The sequence below is a fragment of the Sander lucioperca genome, chromosome 12 (genome assembly GCF_008315115.2).
Source record: "Sander lucioperca isolate FBNREF2018 chromosome 12, SLUC_FBN_1.2, whole genome shotgun sequence".
NCBI classification, from domain to species: Eukaryota; Metazoa; Chordata; class Actinopteri; order Perciformes; family Percidae; genus Sander; species Sander lucioperca.
This window is the reverse complement of record NC_050184.1, coordinates 14,478,418-14,499,802: the sequence shown is the minus strand read 5'-3', so window position 1 is coordinate 14,499,802 and position 21,385 is coordinate 14,478,418.

Genomic DNA, 21,385 nt, shown 5'->3' with positions numbered 1-21,385 from the left:
GTCCAGCCTCAACTGTGGACTGGTCCTTTAGCTGAGATGTTGAGTGCTTGTTTGTTTTTTTCAGTAAATACAGCATGTCACAGGGGTTAAATACCACCTTAAGGAACAATGGAATTGAAAGTGAAGGCAATTAGCAAATCAATAGCTGTTTAGAGCTGGCTGTTTCTGGGGAGGTTAAACATCATCATTCTAGAAGTGGGGTTGGCAGCATTGTTTTTTTCCCCCCTCTCTTTATTCTGAAACGTTTTTTTTTTTTTTTTCTTTGTCACCGCTAATTAGCAATAAAATGCAACCCTCCAAAAGCACTTCACTGGAAAATGGAACATTGATTTTATTTATGTTTGTATCAAGGAGCTTTATGAAATATCGAGGTGGGTAAAAATGCAGCGAATTGATTTAGGCAAACAGGGAGGAAGAGGTTTGACAGTCTAAATGATAAAGTGGAGGTTGCTTTGACTAAAACTTTTAAATAAAGCCTTTCAATCTATCTTCTATGCATCAAAGATGAGATTTTCAAGGACGGCATTGATTTTTTTCAAAGCAATTGCTCATCTTCCAATTCATGCAAAAGTAAGCATGTGCAGAGAGCAATCAAAACGTTTTGGCCGTGACAACACATTTCAGAGTTTAATATATACTCCATAATAGTAGCATACACTTGCAGTGTTAAATAGGCTTCATGAAGTTAGATCAGCAACATCAAACCTAATAATTGCGCTGCAGCCATTTATCACAAATTCAAAGTCATTCCTCCATCTGAAGTACAAAGCTGTTTCTTTGGAACATGCACCGCAGTGGCTCCGTTGTGATATTCAGCCTGTATGATCACTGCTCTGTACTTTCAAGCAAAGGGACTACAGTGTATAGCTGTCACTAGACTTGGTCGGACCTGAGAGGCCGGCGGGATGTTGCCCAATGGTACTGCTCTGTGAGAATGCCGCTGGGTCAACGTTGGGCCGACACCTCATCCATCTCAGCCTCTGTGAGCCACCTGAGTCTGCCCCTAACAAGGAGCTGGGGGAATCAGGAGATGGGAGGGGGATGTAAGGGACCTTGTGAGGGGAAAGGGGTGAAGGTGATGAAGTGCGGAAGGGCGAGGGAAGAAAGGATGAAGGAGAAGGGAGGCAGTCAATAGTAAGTGGAAAAAGAGGAATAGAGAGGGGGTGGGGGTTGGTGGGGTAGCAATGAGAGAGGAAGGGGAGAAAAAGTAGAAGAAAAAGGGAGAACAAATCCCTGGTCAGTGTGCCTGCTCAAGAGGCTGTCATATTATAGTTCCCCCAGGCATTGTACCTTCCGAGATGGCAAGGTGACTTTTTGTGCTCAGTCAACGGAACAAACCAACTGTCAATTAGTGTTATCACCCAATGGTGGCCTTCGCAAGTTGAGTTGATGGGTCCACCATGGTTTCCTTTTTCTTTAACTTGGTGTCAGTTCTCTCTGTTCTTTATGCAATTTGGAGATAAGCATTGGGTTACTCTTGATCAGGAATGCGGAAGATCTATGATCATATATTTTAGAGTGGGAATAAATTCATCTAAAAACATACATACATTTACATTTTCATTGGGGCTGCACGATATGAGGAAAATATCTAATTACAATCATTTTGACTGATATTGCGATTGCGATATGATTCACGATATTGGAGGGAATGATCGTTTTTGTATCATTCTCATTTTCAATGAAAATTGAAACATGAAACATTGAAAAATTAAAATGATTATGTCTATAGTGTGATTTCTGCGAGGATTTTTTTCTTTAGTCTGTAGGATACGATTTGTAGACTGGGGCATCTCTGCAGCACCAAAATACTTAATTCAGAATGGTTTGACACATTTTGCCATTGACAAATATTTCGCCCCCCTGCGATTTGGATATAGCACTAGCCAATATTGCGATTTCGATAGAATTGCGATTAATTGTGCAGCCCTAATTTTCATATGTATTGGTACATAGACAGTTTAACAGACTGAGCGTGATTGCACCGATTATAGATGGAGAAGTGTAAATAATCTATGGAGTGCTTTCTCTGTTTAGTTGTCCTTGATAATACAACGTATCATGTTTCTGAATGGCTCTCAGAAGGAGCTTGACCCTTTTAGTGACCCACAAAATTCAGTAGAGAAAGAATGTTGAAACTACAAACTCACCAGGTGGTAGGCAATATTGGTGACCAATAGAAAAAAATGAAAAACATAATAGGAATAATTAGCATATATCCTATATTGAAATTGTGCTTGCAAGACTGAACACAAGTCGTGCTTTATTAATTGTGGTGTATTCCACCCACCCAAAGTGTACCTGGATCTTGAATTTAGTATCGCTTCCTGAGCAATCCATGGAAGAAATGCACACAGCTCGTTGCTTTAAATGAGCCGTCAGGACTTCCGTATGGTTGTGTCACCACTATGCTATATACAGGTAGAAAGTGCCTTTACAGTCATTCCCCGGCTGCAATGACAGTGTAGAGACGCAGATGCGGAATGCCCGGAAACAGTGATCAATCAGAGCATACTAAGCCTTTTCAAGGATTTCAAAGAAGAAAAAGATAATCAGTTAACGCCTAACATACTGTAGCTAAAATGTTTACAGCATGAGAAAAAATATTGAGTTTTTCGAACACTGAAGCATGTAAACATGTTCTAGTAGAAAACCAAAATACAAATATGAACCTAAACTTGAGCATATGTCCCCTTTAAGTTACAGTAGTCTTAAAGGTCTACTGAAGCATTGAGAACTTTTTAAGTGTACAGACAGTTTATTAAAAAGATAGATTATAAAGACAGTAGCGTTCATGTTTACATGCGGGCGCCATCTTGGAAAACAGTCATGAGCAGTCGAACGAAGAACGCAGTGCAACCAGTAACATAGCTCAAAAACAGCATTCATGATTTGAGTACTTACAAAGTTCTCAATGCTTCGGTTTACATGTAGGGACCCTCATTATGCTACCGTTGAAGTGTGGTGATATTTTGAGCCTTGTTAGTGGTATAAAATAGCGATTTACCATCTCCCCCGAAAGCTAGTGTTAGCAGCTAACCACCGGTTTGCAGTAGCTTGTTTAAAGCTAGAGATGCATTCGATTAGCATGAAAACAGATCCCAGAGAACGTTCAACTCGGCACACATATGTTATTAATCCCTAGGTTCATTTTGCACCGGAATTGTCCTTTAAGGTCTTAAAGTGGCAACCTAAATTAATCAAATACAGGTAAAATCTTGTTGCGTAGTATTGTAAATCACTGTACAGTGTTTTGCCATCTAAAATGCCTTCAAACTTGGCATCTTTGTATTTATCTGTACTGTACATGTACCAACATCTTCCACACCACAGCAGCCCCTTGCAAAGTCATCCATCAGACTTAGTTGTGTTCAGCCTTTTGACCTCTACAACATTAACATATCTATACAAATGAACTTATGAAAGGAAAGTATATCACGATAAATCATTAAGCATACTCTCCAACTCCAGGGCCGAACTAACTTCAGTTCAACAGCCCCACTGTGTGATTTTACTCCAGAGAATCCACTATTCTCGAGAATGTTCGCTTTACTCTCCTTTAAAAACACTCTACCCAAACCCAGAGTCACTAAAAAGCCCTTCCACTATCATTAATTAATGCAGAGTTGATTAGTTTTCCCCACTTGCCGCTTCACAGCTCGGTTGACTTTTTCAGTACGCTTATAAAATAGAGAGAAGCGGCGTTGCGGTGTTGAAATGTGGTCGATCACTGGTGGAAATTAAAGTCCATTGAAAAGTGGACTGAGTGGGTTCAGTGGTGCGTGGGGAAGGCAAGCCTGGAGGGGGTGTATGTGTGTATCTGTTAGTGTGTTGTAGGAGAAAAAAATAAGGAGAGTTGTTTGTTGATGCATAAAGTATCTACATTGATAGAGATGAGGGATGCAATAAAAGCAACATCTGTCCATGCAATGCAATTACATTTCTTTCATTTTGACTGTCACAGAAATGTGGAATCAGTTTTGTTCTTTTTTCAAACTCCAGTTTTTGTTGTCGATCTCAATAGAGACTGATTATAAAGCTTCACAAAGGTTTGGATTGCATTATTATCGTAGAGGTGTTGCTTTTATTGTGTTTTTATTGTGTGTTTTAAAGCCTGCAGATAACGCTTGTCTAGAACTTGTACTTTTGCATACGTGTCTTTCTGAAAGCGCGCACATGCATGTGCGAGAGCTGGAAGGAAAGACGGAAGGAGAGATCTTATAGTAAACACACAGCCTGGAGCTCATTAAACGTGTGTCTCTCGGAGGGCTTCAGAGGCAGCAGCAGAGTTGGACTCAGTCTAGCCCTTGTCCTCCCGGCTCAATACTGAACAGTCTAATTAGACTTATATTCTCCTGAGCTCCCTAATGATAGCGCTTCACAAAGACAACATAAGGAAATACAGCACGTCGGAGGCCTAATCGGATGCTCCGTTAATGCTCTCTCTCTCTCTCTCTCTTTCTCCCTTTCTGACATCAATAGTGTCAGTTTATTCAATGTTTCTTTTGCCGCAGTGGAATTGTGATTGTGTTTAGGGGTTTGAGCAGTTCAACTGTTAGCGCTTGTTGTTTTATGCCGTTTTAATACTCGGCAAATTGACTATGCAGCTACTGAAAAACGCAGCACGATGGCATGGCAAATAACTTGAAGCTCAAGAAAAATCCAAACATTTTCAAACCTAGTCCTGTACTGCTGTGGTGTTAATCCTCTTTATTTACAGCCCATGGCATATTCCCTACATGTCTTAGACAGGCATTCCAAATATAATTTTTTCAGGATAATTTAAGCTACTCAGAAATGCCATCAGTTAGCAACATCAAAAAAGGTTCTCACAATTACTTGGATTTTTTTGTCCTGTATGTCTGAAGATTTTCAACACACCATAAATACCTGTATGTGAAAGGGAGAGTGCATGTGTTTCAGGGACATAAGAGCCATGTTGTTGGGACTTTGTAGACATCGTTATTGATAAAACCATGTATGCTCAATGAAAAGTGAAAAACAAAAGCTATAGCTATTGTCACTCCTGTGATTATACTTTTCTGATTTCTATTTATTTGTAAGTGACCATATACAATATTCAACATCCATAGCCGCTTTCCAACCGGAGGGATTTTTGCAGTTCCTAGAACCTTTTTTTCTCGTGTTCCGACTGGACCAATTTGGGGATTATTAAGTCCCTCTGGCCACAGTTCTTGTAACTCTTTCAGCTCCTACTTCGGGGCAGGGTCTTTTCCCTTTTCCGCATAGTGGTGGTTTGATGGCTGTGTTATAATAACAAAAGGTCAGTTCCTATGGCCACTTGGCCAGTGTGAATGCAAATGGTAAACCGGTTTTGGGGGAGAGTATTTAGTGGAACTGTTTAGAAGTGGACTGTTCCTATAACTACGTTCCTGTAACTACTTGGTCGGAAAGAGGCTCATATTGCTATTTGATGTATTGTACCAGAGTTACTGTAGCTTAAAGCTCATTTTCATATGCGGTCCCTGCAGGTCAAGATTAAGCATACCCTGAGCACAGTTTTCTTATCCTATATTTGTTAAAGATGTCGGTGAATTGAAGCCATATAAAGTCTGCACTGTAACTATGGATGTACAGACAACAATCAACTACATTACTTAGACGAATTAGATAATGGCAAGGTAAGATCTGAAGTGAGTTTAGTCTATCTTAAGTCGTTATTTTTTATATGATATCTTAGCAGACTTAAGGATGTTTATTCTCAATTAACGTTGATGGAAATTGTAAGTAGCACTGATTCCAGTAGTATTTGTATGATTTCTGCCTGTGTTAAGATAAGAAAACATAAAGAGATAAGATAAGCCTTTATTGTCATTGCACAGAGACCCATACAATGAAATGTTGATTGCCACAACTGAATGTACATTGGAGATAAAACAAGATAAAGGACAACTAGATGTAAACTAGAATAAATTAAGATATTATACATGTAGGACAGGACAGGTAACACTAGGGCTGCAACTATGGATCATTTTGATTATCAATTCATTTGTTGTTTATCTTTTTTGATTAATCGTTTAGTCTTTGAAATTGTGAATACCAGTCTTGTATAAAGTACTTGAAAGCAATACTTGAGTAAAAGTACAAGTATCTTACCAGAAAATGACTTTGGTAGAAGTTGAAGTCTCCTTTTAGAATATTACTTGAGTAAAAGTCTCAAAGTATCTGATATTTACTGTATTTGAGTATCAAAAGTAATTTTCTGATATTAAATGTACTTAAGTATTAGAAGTAAAAGTAAAACTAAAAAAAACTTTTTGGCCAAAGGTGTGTAACGTTATCTTCATCACCACTGTCGTTGGGGTGTTCAGCGTCTGTTACCATGGCGGCAGAGCCTGCAACAGGTGCTCCCATAACACTATCAGTTATTATGCTTCCTCCTCTTCTTTAGTTTTTTTTGCCACTTGGCAACAAACAGGTCACCAACTGGAATGGAGGGTGCATTATCTTGGCAATTTAGGAGCAATGACTCGCCAAACCTGCTTTTTTCCATTGTAACAAATTTCTTCTGATTTTGTTTTGTAGTAACGAGTAACTAAGATGCTTAGGGGAAATGTAGTGTAAAAGTAGGGTCCAGATCACGTGATGGGAAATCAGGCCCGATCACGTGGTTTCAGACTCGATCGGAATCGGACGTTACCTCCCGATCAGGACTCTATATATGTATATATATTCTCATTATCTTAACACATCTATAGTTTTGCGGTGGCACAGAGTTAGACCCTTTTGACTCCACACAGAAACAGCAACGCGTGCGGCATGACATCACTTTGTTGCAGAGACGCTATTGGTTAAATGCCGGCAAAGTAGAACACGGAAGCAGCTTGAAGCGGAAAGCGCGAGTATGTCTGCGGTCTGGAGGTATTATAAAGTTGATGACAACACCATTGCCATAGCAAACTGTGAGATATGTAACAGAAGTGCTCTGTTTGTTAACAGAGTTGTTGAATGTTAAAATAAGGTGAATTAAATAAAAAATAAGGAACTGGATCTGTTTTTTCGCTCTTCTTTATTCTTTTTTCATATATTATAGAACTATCGGATCGGGACTCGGTATCAGTAGATACTCAAAATCAAATGACTTGGACTCGGACTCGAGGGCAAAAAAACCTGATCGGGACATCCCTATGTAAAAGTATACATTTTATTTAGGAAATGTAGTGGAGTGAAAGTAAAAGTTTCTGGAAATATAAATAACAAAGTACAGATACGAGAAAATTCTACTTAAGTACAGTAGCAAAGTGTTTGTACTTCGTTACATTACAACACTGGTGAATACCCATCACAACTTCTCAGAGCCCAAGATGTCTTGTTTTGTTCAACCAGAAGTCAAAAACCCAAAGATATTCAGTTCACTGAAATATGACAAAGAAAAGCAGCAAATGTTCTCATTTGAGAAGCTGGAAGCAGAGAACTTTGTCCCTATTTTAGCTTGAAACATGACTAAAACAATGAATTGGTTATCCAGATAGTTGCAGATGTTTTTTTCCCCGTTTGTTAATCGACTAATCATTTCTGAGTTTTTGTACTTGGTGTCCTATCAGGCACATCTCCTGCTAACCATCTAGTGCTTCTATTTTTGGAAATAAGCATTCACTCATGTTTTTTAGATGACCCACTCGTACTACCCACAACATGGATACAAAACATGGGACACAAGTGCAGAAACAAATAACGCAGGCAAAGCGAGTGAATCACGTCATCAAGTCAACTAGAAGAGGGCAGCAACAAACAGAAAAGATTTCCAAATATGTGTCCTTCATCCTTATCAGAGTAGCAGTTACTCTCTTTCATTCATCTTTTAATGCTCCGTAGATGTGAGGAAGAACGGAAACACTGGAAGATGAGGAGCAGAGGGTTGAGGTGGAGAGCAAAAAAATTGAACGATCGGCTAACAGGCTTTGTTGAAATAGAAGCTCGCTGGGGGCATCAAAGGCAATGGGGGGAGAGGGGGAAAGGGAAACGATGAGCAACAGGGAGCCACAAACAGACAATAAACACTGTATCCCCAAAGGGAAAAACAGAAAAATGAGGATGTGACAAGAGTTCCGATACCTTGCCCTTTCTCAGCGGCTATCATGTAGTCGCAATGAACACATACAGTACAGTAGCATGCTCTCACAGCTGCAACAACACACACACACACTTTACATTTACGTACAGTAACATCCGGTACATGTAATATACATACATGATACATTCGTATTCATATCAGCACGCGCTATCATACAGGGGCCCAGCACTTTGCTGGCTCTCTCTGACATGCAGGATTAGAGTGATTTGCTGTGATTAGTCAGTCGGCAGTTAAGTTCAAGCAGGTTTTAGTAATAGTTTAATTCATGGGCAAGGAGACGGGCTTAAATGAGATTGTGGATGAGTGTGGTCGATTAAGCTCATTAGGCATTTTGAAGAGGGCAGCCTTTCTCGCATCCCTCTTTTCCTGCAATCAGATCCTGGATGAAAATGGGAATTAATTAGGAAGAGAGGTCTGTCCTGTCCCAATGTGTTATACTGTCTGTGTGTGTGTGTGTGTGTGTGTGTGTGTGTGTGTGTGTGTGTGTGTGTGTGTGTGTGTGTGTGTGTGTGTGTGTGTGTGGCCTCAAGGCTCACTGCTTTATCAGTCTCAGGCCTGACCACCAATCTTGTACTAAATCCCCATTTATACCCAGTTAGCTAATTTGGGTCCACACACAAACACCATGTGTAAGAGCAAAACTATGCTACTTTTTGAATCTAAAAAAGGTAAATTCTTTCTGATTAAATAAAACCATAGATTTCTAAGCAATAAAAATAATGTACCACACACACACCCTAATAGCCTATTTTTCTACAGTGGTCGGGAATGAATCAGATAGGCCAAATGCACAACGAGGGATGTCACATGTCATAGTAAAATGAACAATGATGTATTGTGACAAAGTCTGTTCCCCTTTGAATTGTGTTTCTGTCCCATTAGAATAGTGCGGTACCCTTCGGCGCTCAGATATCAACAGATACCACTCGCAGCAAAAGTTACATTGTCTCGCTTTAGGGTCCTGGGATTAAAATTAAGAGACTTTTGCAAGTAGTAGTTGCAATAAAAAAAAGCAACAAAAAAAAGCACACAAAAACCACGTGTTAATCAATAGGTAGTCTCGCATTGACAGACCTATCGCCACAACGCTGTGTCACGGGTGGAGTATGGTCTGGCTACTGTACACCGCCTATTTATTCTGGGAAAGGGGAAAAAAACGCTATGGCTTGTTTGTATTTTTTTTAACCAATCACAACCGTCCTGGGCAGTGCTAAGCCCAGATAGTGGAGACAGCGAGAAGGGAGGGACATCTAGTGTGCTTTTTTCCAGCAATGTACTATACATCAGTTGAGCCAGACTAATCAATAGGGAACATCCAACTTAATAACTTAGCAGTTCAAAGTGGCATTCAAAAAAGTGAAACAAGAATGTCAACGCTGCAGAAACTGACCTGAAACTTGCAGCTGAGTGTTGGCTGGTTTCTGGCGCTGGGAGGCCAAAAGTTAACTGGCTCAGGCCCATATGTGGATGGTTAGATTTGGCTAGGTCTTCAAGGTGCAGACCTGGGCTGAATTGGAATGCAAAACTGCTGCAGCTATTTAACCTCCAGACACCTCCCAGCCATTGTCAGACCAGTGTACCTGGACCTGTTCTGCTGCATCATTCATCAGGACTCAGCTATGATTCTGGCTACCATCTGTGCCAGATTTAGGCTGCTCTTGGGAGATGCAATTTTTGGCTTTGCTACCTGGAAAATCGCCTGACACTCTACAACAGAGGAACTGGGATTGTCCGCCCACTTATGGTCAGGAAGTTGCAAGAGAGCAGAAAAGACTGAAACAGGTCAGTAAAATTGCTTTGCCTACTGAAGGAAGACAGTGTCTACCACTTGGGAAGCCAGTGATATGTTCTTCCAAATCTCAGTGGTATGTTCTTCCATCTCTCTGCCATTGCTCAAACTGGGGCAAGCCAACATCATGCCGAGTGTTAACACTGTTCATTGGCCAAAGGACTCAAAGGAAAAGCCCTGGTCATACTGTGCACTGATCTTTGGGGAAACTGTATTCTTGCTTCCATTTAAGTCCAGGATCATTTGGGCTGTTACTTTGTGCATAATACTATTCACAATTGTGGCCTTTGTTATGCTGTGAAATACCTTATGTGTTGGACTATTTCTCTCTGCAAGATAGCAAATAAGCGTATTTCACAAAAACTATTCATTTAAAAAAAGAAGAAGAAAGTATTCATTTAAAGTGGTTTAAGTCCAGATTCATTTTGTTTGTATATAAGAACAAATCAGACCTATTACAAGTTTTATGAATAAACTCTCTCCAACATTTTACAGCCCCGTGTCCTTAAATTCATTTTAGATAACCTCAAACCTCAATTCCTAACCTCAAGATTTGGCATCGCTCTGTGCCAATGCAGGAAATAGTGGGCCTTATTTGTGGCAAGGCTCAAAGCATCTCTTCGTTAAACATTAAGCCATAAGGAGAGGCGATGCTTTGGAAGTGTAAATAGAAGCCATGTAGAGATTTGGTATTCCCTTTGTGTTAGACTGGCCTGCCACAACCACTTTTATGTGGTTTAATGTTTACATTAACAACCCTCTGAGAGCTTCCCAGATGAAGACAAATGATATTCATTGCTGTTAATTATTCAACGTGTATTCAAGGATAGTTTAGTGTCATAAATACATAATTTAAGAGCAGGCTATCTCTTTGAGAAGCCTCTTTTCAGAGGGTTGTTACAGCCTGAAGGCTGCTGTAAACGACTGGAAACCGTCCGACTTGACCACGGCTTTTTGTCACCGCCCCCGGCTGCTGCCGCCTTTACAGGCGAGGCGCAGTTCATCTCGAACGGGCCTAATTTGTTAGATGGGGCGGAACTTGGAGCATGTACGATATTTCATATATGATTGGCGGCCTGAAAAGGAGCCACAGCACCCTCATGAAAAGGTCAGAGATTTTCAACTAGAAGCGCACGGAGCGCAAAAAAGCCAAAGCGCTCTGTAAAAAGACACTGGGTGCAGTGCTTTTTCTCTCGAAGGCCACATGTGGCCGTATACGCTCTCAACTCAATGGGAACAATTGAAAAAGAGATGCAGGCTAGTGATCACAAAGAAAAAAAAACGCTTAATCGACACTCGCCCAGCAGATTTAACCCAGCTCTTTTTAGGCAAGAGTTTTCATGGGCAATCAGTTCCACATAACAGCTGTTATTGTTATGGTATCGTTGTCCAATAATGTAGTTTAGCTGATTTTAATAGTGTGATAAATGAAATTCAAGCAGTGGTAATGGTGTATTTATATTTTTGGATTTAGGTTTTACCACTTCAGAAGCAGCTTTCCACTGGTGGCTCACTCATTACAAACTCATGCTGTGCAGCCAAAACAATTCAATTCCAATGGACATCCCAAAATTTAAAAAGAAATGTATAAATGGAGTATGCACAAGACATCTGGACCATTTGATGGAATGGTGCGGTCATAAAAAGTGTTAATGGGGTGTTAACATCATATACTGTAGCTTCAAGAGCTGGAATATATTAGATACTGTCAGGCGGTGTGGAAAATATACAACCTTAAAGTAACTTAAGGGCAAACTAATTATGGAAAACAATACTTTACGGAGCTGGCAGTTTTAAATGGTAAAGTTTTCTAATTGGTTTAGAACCATAATACATATTGAACTGACACGTTAAGTAGTAACGGTATCAATAAATAAAAGTAATAATCAAAAAGTAAAACAATTCAGAGCCACAATTCAATAAAATCCAGCAAATAAAAGAATGAAATAGATCAATAAGATATACATCCCTATTAATAACATGTTAAGTCATTTCAGCAAAAGTTATAGTCTTCCATTATTCAAATATATGTTCCTCTATAATTAAAGTTTAACTAGATAATTGCAGTTCTCTAATGCCAGACAAATGTTAAAAAAGAACTGCTACTGTAAAACTATATTACAGTTCTGATGCTAAAGGCTGTTTATTCAGCATTTGCATTCTTTTTTTGAGCCATAACACTGTTTGATTAAAATCAAAAGCCACACAATGCGCCTAACAACCTGCCTAGCAACTGTGCTTTACCAACACTGCAGCCTCACATAAATGTACATTCATCAAAGTAATTGCATCCCCATTTTTAAGATAAACCTTTGTATAATCCCGTCTCAGTGAACATCTTGTGCATCTATTCCACAGCTGTGCAACACAGACCCCGCTTTAATGTTACATTACCTTGACGCTGTGATTTTATTAGAACATTTATCACTGGTAATGAATGGAAATAATCAAGGTAACTGACAGTCTTGATCGTTTTATCGTTCAGTTCTCATCAAACAGGAATAATTGGCTTAAATAGCTCTGCGGATCCATAGAGATGTTTCACAAGTGTTTAAAGGGAATTAATCATGCATCTTTTTTTTTTTTTTTTTTTTTCGTCTTAGCCACGTTTTGGTGACTCCACCCTCTGTGCTGCTAGGCCAGATGTTAGGAGACACAGAGCAGTTAGGGACGCATATACACACACATTTAACTGGGTTTAGGTGTTTCCATGACTAAATCCGCATACTAAAATGGCAAAGTACATCATTTGGCATTGCCATCCAATAGTATATTTCAACTAGGTCTGCAAGATACGAGGAAAATACGTGATATGCGATAAGGTTGTTGAATATCGCGATAACAATATTATTCGCGATAAATAAACAGATATTGAGTCTACTCAGTTCTGCCTTTCTGCTCCTTTCAGTATTCTGCTGAAATACAGAAACTGCTTGCTGAATTTAAAACAAATGAAAATCATTTCCAACATTGTTTTATTGAACAAATTGAACATTGAATTGAATATAAATGGCACCACCAGTTTTCTACTGAAATCTCCTTAAACACCAAAAAATCTGAGTGTCTTTTGCGATATGTCGCAGCCTTTCGCCATGTGTGTTTTGCGCCAGTTGATATCGCGACGACGATGAAAAGTAGAGCCCTAATTTCAACTGCCTCCAGATTGTTTGTCATTCCCTATATACTCCGTTAATTATTTATTGCAATATAGGTTTTGTTGTTGACTAATGCAGTCATAATGTAATTAACCAGCTAAGTATAGTGTCTTTTTCTGTGTTTGGTGCCCTCTAGGCCATTCAGAGGTGCATGAGAAAACACTGGGCATCAAAATGTCAACGCAATCCTCCCAGTCTTTCTGATTCCTTCTCACCATCAGTGGATGAAACATATAAATAATGTAGTGCTAGAAGGAAAATAAGGCTCTTCAAAAGAGTTGTTAGAAACTTCAGCAGTTCATTACTTCTGAATACTCGTGGTTGTAATATATTATTTATTCAGCAAACCCTTTTCAAATGCAGCGCTGTTTAGAGTATTTCTTTACAAGTCGTTCAAAAGTATAAAGACGTGCCTCGGGCTAGAAAAGCATTTCATCATAGCATGCGAGTTTCCCCGCTACAATAAGAAGTGATTCAGACACAAAGAGCTTTAGCGAGCTGGTGCTGGGGTTATACCTGGCATTCTGCATTAGAGTAGAAACAGTAAGCTGCGCTCTTTCTAAAAGGAGGATGAGGAAACCCAACTTCCCTTTCCTACTTACAAGATGTTATGTCCTACGTAGGAGATCATATCTTTTATTAAGTGGCTTGGTTGAATACTTTTCATTCTGCATTCTGCGGTCAGCTCATTCTGTATAGCAGACCGTTGCTAAGCATAGCAGAGCGTTGCTATGGACGCAGTTCTGATCACTCTGAAGGACATGTATCAATCCGCAGAAAGAAATCCAGTTCATTTATCAGCTGTGACAAAAAGTGGGGAGAAGTGGAGCAAAATCCTTTCCTCCAATCCAGACAACGGCATCTTGGTGAGCGCCTATCGCTACATCTTTATAACAGTCTGAGATCACTACGCAGTAACTTCAGCTGTAGGGACAAACTCCCATTCACCTTGTCTCACTTCACCATCAACGGAAATGTTCAGTTTAATGTGAATTATAACGCTAAGTAGGCTACAGAGTTTACATTGCTATGGACGCAATGTTCCAACCGTAGAAACGGAATGGACTATTTTCATCAGCGGAAGCAATACAATCGTTTTTAAATCAATAAAATCCTTTTAAATCAATATCGTGTCAAATTATAATTTTTGGTAAGTAGCCATGTAATAGGCTTAATGTAATCATTAAACAACCCCTTCAGGCTGATGACTGCCTCTCTCTACATTATCCCTTACAAAGTTTATCTCCTACGTCAGAGATATTATCTCATACCTACGAGATACACTTTTAGGCTTATTTGGCTGTTTTGAGTGTAACAAAAAGCCGTGCAGAATGAAGGACTTAGTTCATAAGGCAAAGGGAATTTAAAGTTCAGCCAAAAGGCAGCATAAATTACATTGCTGGCAATTGTTTTTTTTCACCTTGCCTTTCAGGGCTTCCGTAACTTTCTGATCCTTGCCTCCATGTTCATTTTGCTCTTAGTTCTTAATAAAATAAGAAAAGACTCACTGCTTTGCATTTGTCCAGTGTTTTATATATATATATTTAGTTTATTTTTAACACAAAAATTATATATATATATTAAAATAAAAAAAAACATAAATAAGAAAATTTCAATTACTGTAAGTGATTCAAATAAGAAATTCCCATGTTCAAAAATATTCACTCAGGAGTTTAAAAAACGGCTTTACCATGTGGTTATTTGATATAGACTGTTTATTTATTTAATGAATTACCGGAAAGCATGCTATATTGTGCATGAGCAACACAGAAAAAGTGACTGACGGTAAACAGGCAGCTGATGTAGCATGGCAGCAGATGCAGCATAAATTGGTGCAGCTGCTGGCATGTATACCAATGCAGGTTATAAATCTGCAAACTATACTGTTAATATAGAAAGTAATACAATCTGAACTCTGCAGTTCTGCTCCTTTTCTCCATATTTGATGAACCTCATTCATGTCTTTTGACCTTATTTATCCAATGGAGAAATTTCGAAACATAAAAATAATACATGGGGTTTTTCAACAAAGATCCCAATGTATGAACTGTATACTGAATATTTCAGAACAGCTCAGTGTCAGAATAGATCGCAGGGTCAGTTAACTCTTGGTGTCTGTTGGAAGATTTTAATAATTGATGAAGGTATCCACACTGTGCCAGCATAACACTATGCACAGATTTGGAGAGGCGTGAGTGTGTGTCTGTGCCATCGAGTTGGTCTGAGCAGGAGGAAACACAACTGAAAGTAATTTACTGAAAAGATGGAGGCCGTGATCTGCACGTGTCTGCGTTTTTATTTTTTAACATTCATTTAGTTATTGTGGTTTGACTGTACAGTTTTTGCTCAAAGCAGATTTGATTAGATGATTGCAGGTAACGAGTCGGTTCTGATGCAGAGCTTTGCAGGTGTGCGGCAGGTTTGCCAAACTGGAAACATGCAGGACTCTGGACACAAGATGAAAATGTCTTCCAACTTTGCTGATTTCTTCAAATGTTTTAAATAACATTTTCTTTTCTTTTTTACGAGCCATATAGCCATAGCCATTTTTGTTGTTGTTGCCAATATGACTAAATTATGACAGAAATTGTGTCTCGATAACAAATAATTGGATAATTATATTAATTGTAATCATACTCCTTGAAAGGGGCTGAAAGGGTAACTACCGTTTTTTTCAACATGGAACCTATTTTCCTATGTTTTTAGTATGTGACTGATGGGAACAACAATCTTTGGTCCAGTATTAAGCGAGATCGCTGCAGTCGGCAGCGGCGAAACAAGCTACAATGTAAGTTAACAGGGCAATTTTCTAGCTTGTATTTACCTTCACAAAAGTGCTCGTTTTGCCACTGACAGGCTTAGATTACTATTCTAAGTGTCTGACAATATTATGGAAAGCATTTCTAAGGAGGCCGACCTTTCTGTTAAAGAGTAAGAACCTTTTTTTAAACATAAAAACATCCGCAAAATTGCTTTCGCTAAACCCACCAGACTCAATGTAAATAAACAGTAATTTGAGAATCGTAAAATACACTTCATTCAAAGTCGAGAGAAACAAAATGAAACTATGAAAAGCTGTTTTGGGTCGTCTTTCCACTTTTCCAAATCCATTTTTTTTTGTGGCCATTTTAGGCCTTTATCAGATAGGACAGCTTTAGACATGAAAGGGGAGAGAGAGGGGGAATGACATGCAGCAAAGGGCTGCAGGTTGGAACTGAACCTGCGACCGATGCGTCGAGGACTGAGCCTCTGTATATGGGCGCACGCTCTACCAGGTGAGCTTCCCAGTCGCCCCAAAACTGTAGTTTTGATTGAAATAAACACATAGTTTACCAATTTACATGTAAAAATAGGTTGGCTCTTTACACGCTAAAAGTATTGCTTTTTTAAATGGAGTCTGGTGGGTTTAGCGCTAGCGACTTCAGAGCTGTTTCTGGTTAAACAGAAAGGGCTCTAAGAGGTTATAAAGGTCTATCTCTGAAGGGATCCTTTCCATAATGTAGTCAGATACTTAGAATATTAATCTGAGCCTGTCAGTGGCAAAACAAGCACTTTCGTGAAGGAAAATACAAGCTGGACAATTACCTTATTAACTTACATTGTAACTTTTTCACCACTGCCGACTTCAGCAATCTCACTTAATACTGGACCAATGTCAAAGATTGTTGTTCCCATCAGTCACTTGGACACAAAAACATAGGAAAATGAAATAAATGGCGAAACAAAGTTCCCTTTTATCACTCTGTCTCAATTTCTCTCCCACTCCTCCCCCAACTCTTATCCTTTTCCTTCTTTCTTTGCTCTCAATCGCCCAGCGGCAATGTGACTCCCTCTGGCATCCTTGGTATACTCAAGGGTCAGCCTGATGGGGCTTGTAACCATGAAGAGAAACCTGATAAAAGATGTAAAAAAAAAAAAAAAAAAAGCAGAACACCATCTCTTGCCTCTCATGCTGCTACAGCTGCTGGAACAGAACAAGGCCGAACTGGCGGTGGATACGGTCGCATTGTAATTACCTCGTCTAAAAACAGACACATATCACACATTCGCACACAGGCAGATAGATTCGAACTCCACAGCATGTAATCAAGCTGCAAACATCATAATAGGTTTTTGGTATGAAAACGCCATAATGATAGAGAGTCTTAACAATTCTGTTTTCTCCTGCCGTCTCTTCTTCTGATGCCCCCACCACCTTTCCTGCACTAAGGTCTATTGTAAGACTTTTGAGACTTATTTTGAGCGGTATGATTTCATATTGAGTTGGGTACAATATAAATGATTGTCTTACTCTCTGTGTGTGCTTGTGTTGGGGTAAGGGTGAATAAATAGCCTCACAAAAGATATAAAACCACACAAGAGACCCTTGTGTATGTGCAGTTGAGATTTTTTTTCTCTCTGTCTCTCTCTTCTTATTCCTATTCACATCAGTCACGCAAACACACTTCGGCAAACACTGCACGAAAACTCGCACTTAAAACTTGAGTACACACTTATAGGTCCACACGTACACACACACACACACACACTTGCGCCAATGGCTGTGGTATATCAGCCTATTTGCACATGCTAATACTATTTTGCCTTTTACCGCATTAGAACTTCCTCCAGGCTGTGGATTTGACTGCTGCTACTAATGACTTTATTTACCATAAAGGCTACTAGTTGTTATGCTGTAAATGAACTCAGAATTGCATAATAAAAAAAAGAAATAAAAAAAAGAGATAACAGCATGTGCCCATACAGATAAATGTAGATATAGATGTAAAGACACAAAGAGTCGGGAATACACAGCCAAGCATGCTCAAACCCAAACTAACGACATGTCCAAATTCACACGCAAAAAGTGAGACAGACACACACACACACACACACACACACACACACACACACACAGGGTCATACACCTCTTGCAAGCGGAATCAAACTAAGGAAATCAAACCAGAGTTTTGAAGTATTCTTACCCTGGGGCTGTTGCCCTAGCAACCTTGTCTTTGTGGAGGAGAATTCCTGCCAAGGATCCACAAACAGGGTGGAAAATTACTCAGAGCAAAATCAATGGAACATCTATGGTTCTGTGCAAAACACAGTTATACAAGAAAACATATCTAGTGTTCAGTCCAGTGCTGTGAATTAGGGAAATAATTCAAAGAAGTTTGGAGAGTGTGTCAAAAAAAAAAAAAAAAAACATATACCACTGTTTTAACTTGAAATTGAAAGAATATGTGCTCCTCCGTGGGTTGGGAGAAATCTATAATGCCAGTCGATAAACTCAAAACTGCAGTGGCTGTCGAGGATAAACAAGGACCATTTGACTTCTTGACTAGTTGACATCACAAAAATGTGACTCCCTCAAACACAACTCAACAGTTTCATGTATTGATTTGCCAGTTCCTCTTTTCAATTAGTCTCATTTTAGCTGCTAAAACAATTACTGTGACAACAATAGGGTTGGGTATCGTTTTGTTTTTTTTTCGATACCGGTGCTAAAACGAAAGTTTTAAAACAGTGCCGGTGCCTAAACGTTGCCTGAACCGATACTTTTAAAAAGATTTTTAAAAAATATGTATATTTAAAAAAGGGAAAAAAAGGAGCCCAAAACAACGACATTTAAGAACGGCTTGTTTATTGCTAAGGCCATATGGTCAAAATTAAATGATTTATTAAAAGTGTAATAACTATAACTTATAACAATAACTTATTTCACCAGTAAATTCTTGGTAAATGACAAAAACAATCACTAGATGGAAAAAGGTTATTTTACAATAACTTTGAATGCACCACAAGGCTGGCGAGGCGAGTTTCAAGTGAACGCACCGTCTGTATTGTTTTTCCGACAACGCCAGCTGCAGACAAGCCTACGTCTCTGTGTTAGAATCCTCTACAGAGAAATACAGTCACACCGTTTAACATTAGCTGTCAGCATTTTAACCGTGTTTAATCCAGCTGCTAGCTAACGGTAGGCTAACGTTACCCGCTGCCAAGTATATTAGGTTAACTAGCGTCACATGCAGCGATGCTTCTGCTGCCTCTAACGTCCGTTTTGGAGCATCAGAGAGCAGCGCTGGCATTTCAGAAGCACCGAAATGAGGCACCGAAATCCGCGTTACTATACGGTCCCGATGATGCCGGTTGTTAAGGCACCGGTGCCGTATTAGCACCGAGTTTCAGTACCCAACCCTAGACAACAATCACTTTCTGTGACAACAATTACTTTCTGCGCTAAATCAGCTATCATATGTCGGTAGAAGAGTGGATGTGTGTGCAAAGCAACTTTGTATGCATCTGGTGAGTGATCAGTGAGTCAGGGGGGTGAAAACTGAAAAAAACACTAACTTTCAGTACAAGGCTGATAAGATTATAAAACATTATTTCAGCAATGTTAAAATACTGGCAGGTTTCATTATAAAGAAGGCAGACAACTGGGATTAAAGCTTTAAAAAACATGATCTACAGTTTAATTGCTCATTAAAGCAAAGAGCAGGAGTCACTTTGTTAGCATTTCAAAGTAAAAAACTGAATTAAACATCATTATAAAAGCATAAATTTTGGTGCACGGCTGTTTTATCAGAGTTATCGGTCTACAGCTGACAGAAAACAGTTCAAACTAAATACAGAGCAAAAAGGAATAATTGAATGAAAATAAATAAATTAAATTAATGGATGCTGTTTGATAAAACAGAAGTAGCAAATGTATAATGAATGTTATTCCACAGCCTGCAGGCTTCTGCTCTTTCAGTTCCACTGTCAAACTACTGCAGGGCATGAAATGAACTGCATGTGTAGCGTCTTTAGTGAAAGATTTAATCTAACAAACAGAAGGTGTAGTTGGACAGAAAAATAATTCAGATGTAGAGCTGCATTAACCATTTTTTATCGGCCTCTTCGATCAACTCAGAAAAAGGCAAATATACTGTATGTAACATATATATGTTAATATGTTAGCCAACAGTTGCCTTTTGGTGAGATGCAGCTTACACTGTCACAGGGCTCCAGACTAACTTTTTGCCTTGGTCGCACTGGTGTCGCCTAACTTTTTTTATTTAGGTGCACCAGCACAAAATTTAGGTGCACCCAAATTTTCCCTTGCGTCGCCATTAACGCCACAATTTCAAGGTCACCTTTTTATCACGCTCCATATACATTCATATTTATATTATGTCAATTATTTTAAACAAGAATAAGTCTTTTTTTTTTTTTATTTGAAGCACAATTATACTGTACTCAAAGTCTTATAGCCGGTCCCCCCTTACTGTCAAATGCCCCTCAGATGGCCAACACCTGTAATTTGGCCTTCTTCCCCTTTGGCCTTGGCTAAACCAGCTTGCCACACTCCCTAGCATCAAAATTATCCAAACTGGGCCCCTCCACACTGATTCTTATCAGATCTTCCACTAGTCCAGGACTGTAAATCATATCTCTGTATTTTTCGGCTGAATGGCGATACACAATATATATCTCTAATATATATATTTTTACAAAGTGGGCTAAATGTTCAGTTTTAAGTCAAAGCCACTTTTCACAAGCTCTTTTATTGAAACAGATGTGATTAAAATAAAATGCAAAGACAGGGTTTCCTGCCCAATTTGAAAATATACAGCTGCAACACATGTAAATTATCTGAAATAAATAGCCTGGGATATATTTAAAAACATATATCTCTGAGAAAGCTCCTTCACTTGTTTTCAACAACAATAACAGTAATTTGTCTGTATCGTCCCTGGCTGCGCTGCGTTTTTATGAACTATGATAATGTGGCCATGGGTCACATCTCTCGCCCAGGTCCAGCAGGCTCCGTGTCACACGCTAATACTCAACGAACTGAAGATAGTTCCATTCAATAACTTCTTCTGTGTTTTTCGCTGTGGCGGCCGCAATAACAGAGAGTTACCAGCGGAAACACTGGTACTAATACAGGTTTCCCTCTCATACTTAATATATAGCTGTAGGCATGTAACGATTCACTGAACTCAAGATGCGATACGATTCACGATACTGGTTTCACGATACGATTTTATCACGATTTTTTTGTACAAAATGAGATTTAAGAAAGAGAAATGAAAAAGTTTCCTTTTATTATTTTATTCTCACTCAGACAAAATGCTGCACATTTCTTTCTGAAACTGAAATATCTTTGTCAAATAACAAAACTAAATTGAAATATTAAAACAAATCCCAAATAAAATAAATAATACAAATAAAATAAATCTTTTCATATAAACAAACTAAGGCTTTGCCGGTGCTCTTTCCAAGCTTAGAATCTCTCTTTTTTTTTTTTACATGTTTTTTTTAAGAAATATCAGCATATCCACATTTTCTGGCAGAAGCTGAGATCTCTGCACATTC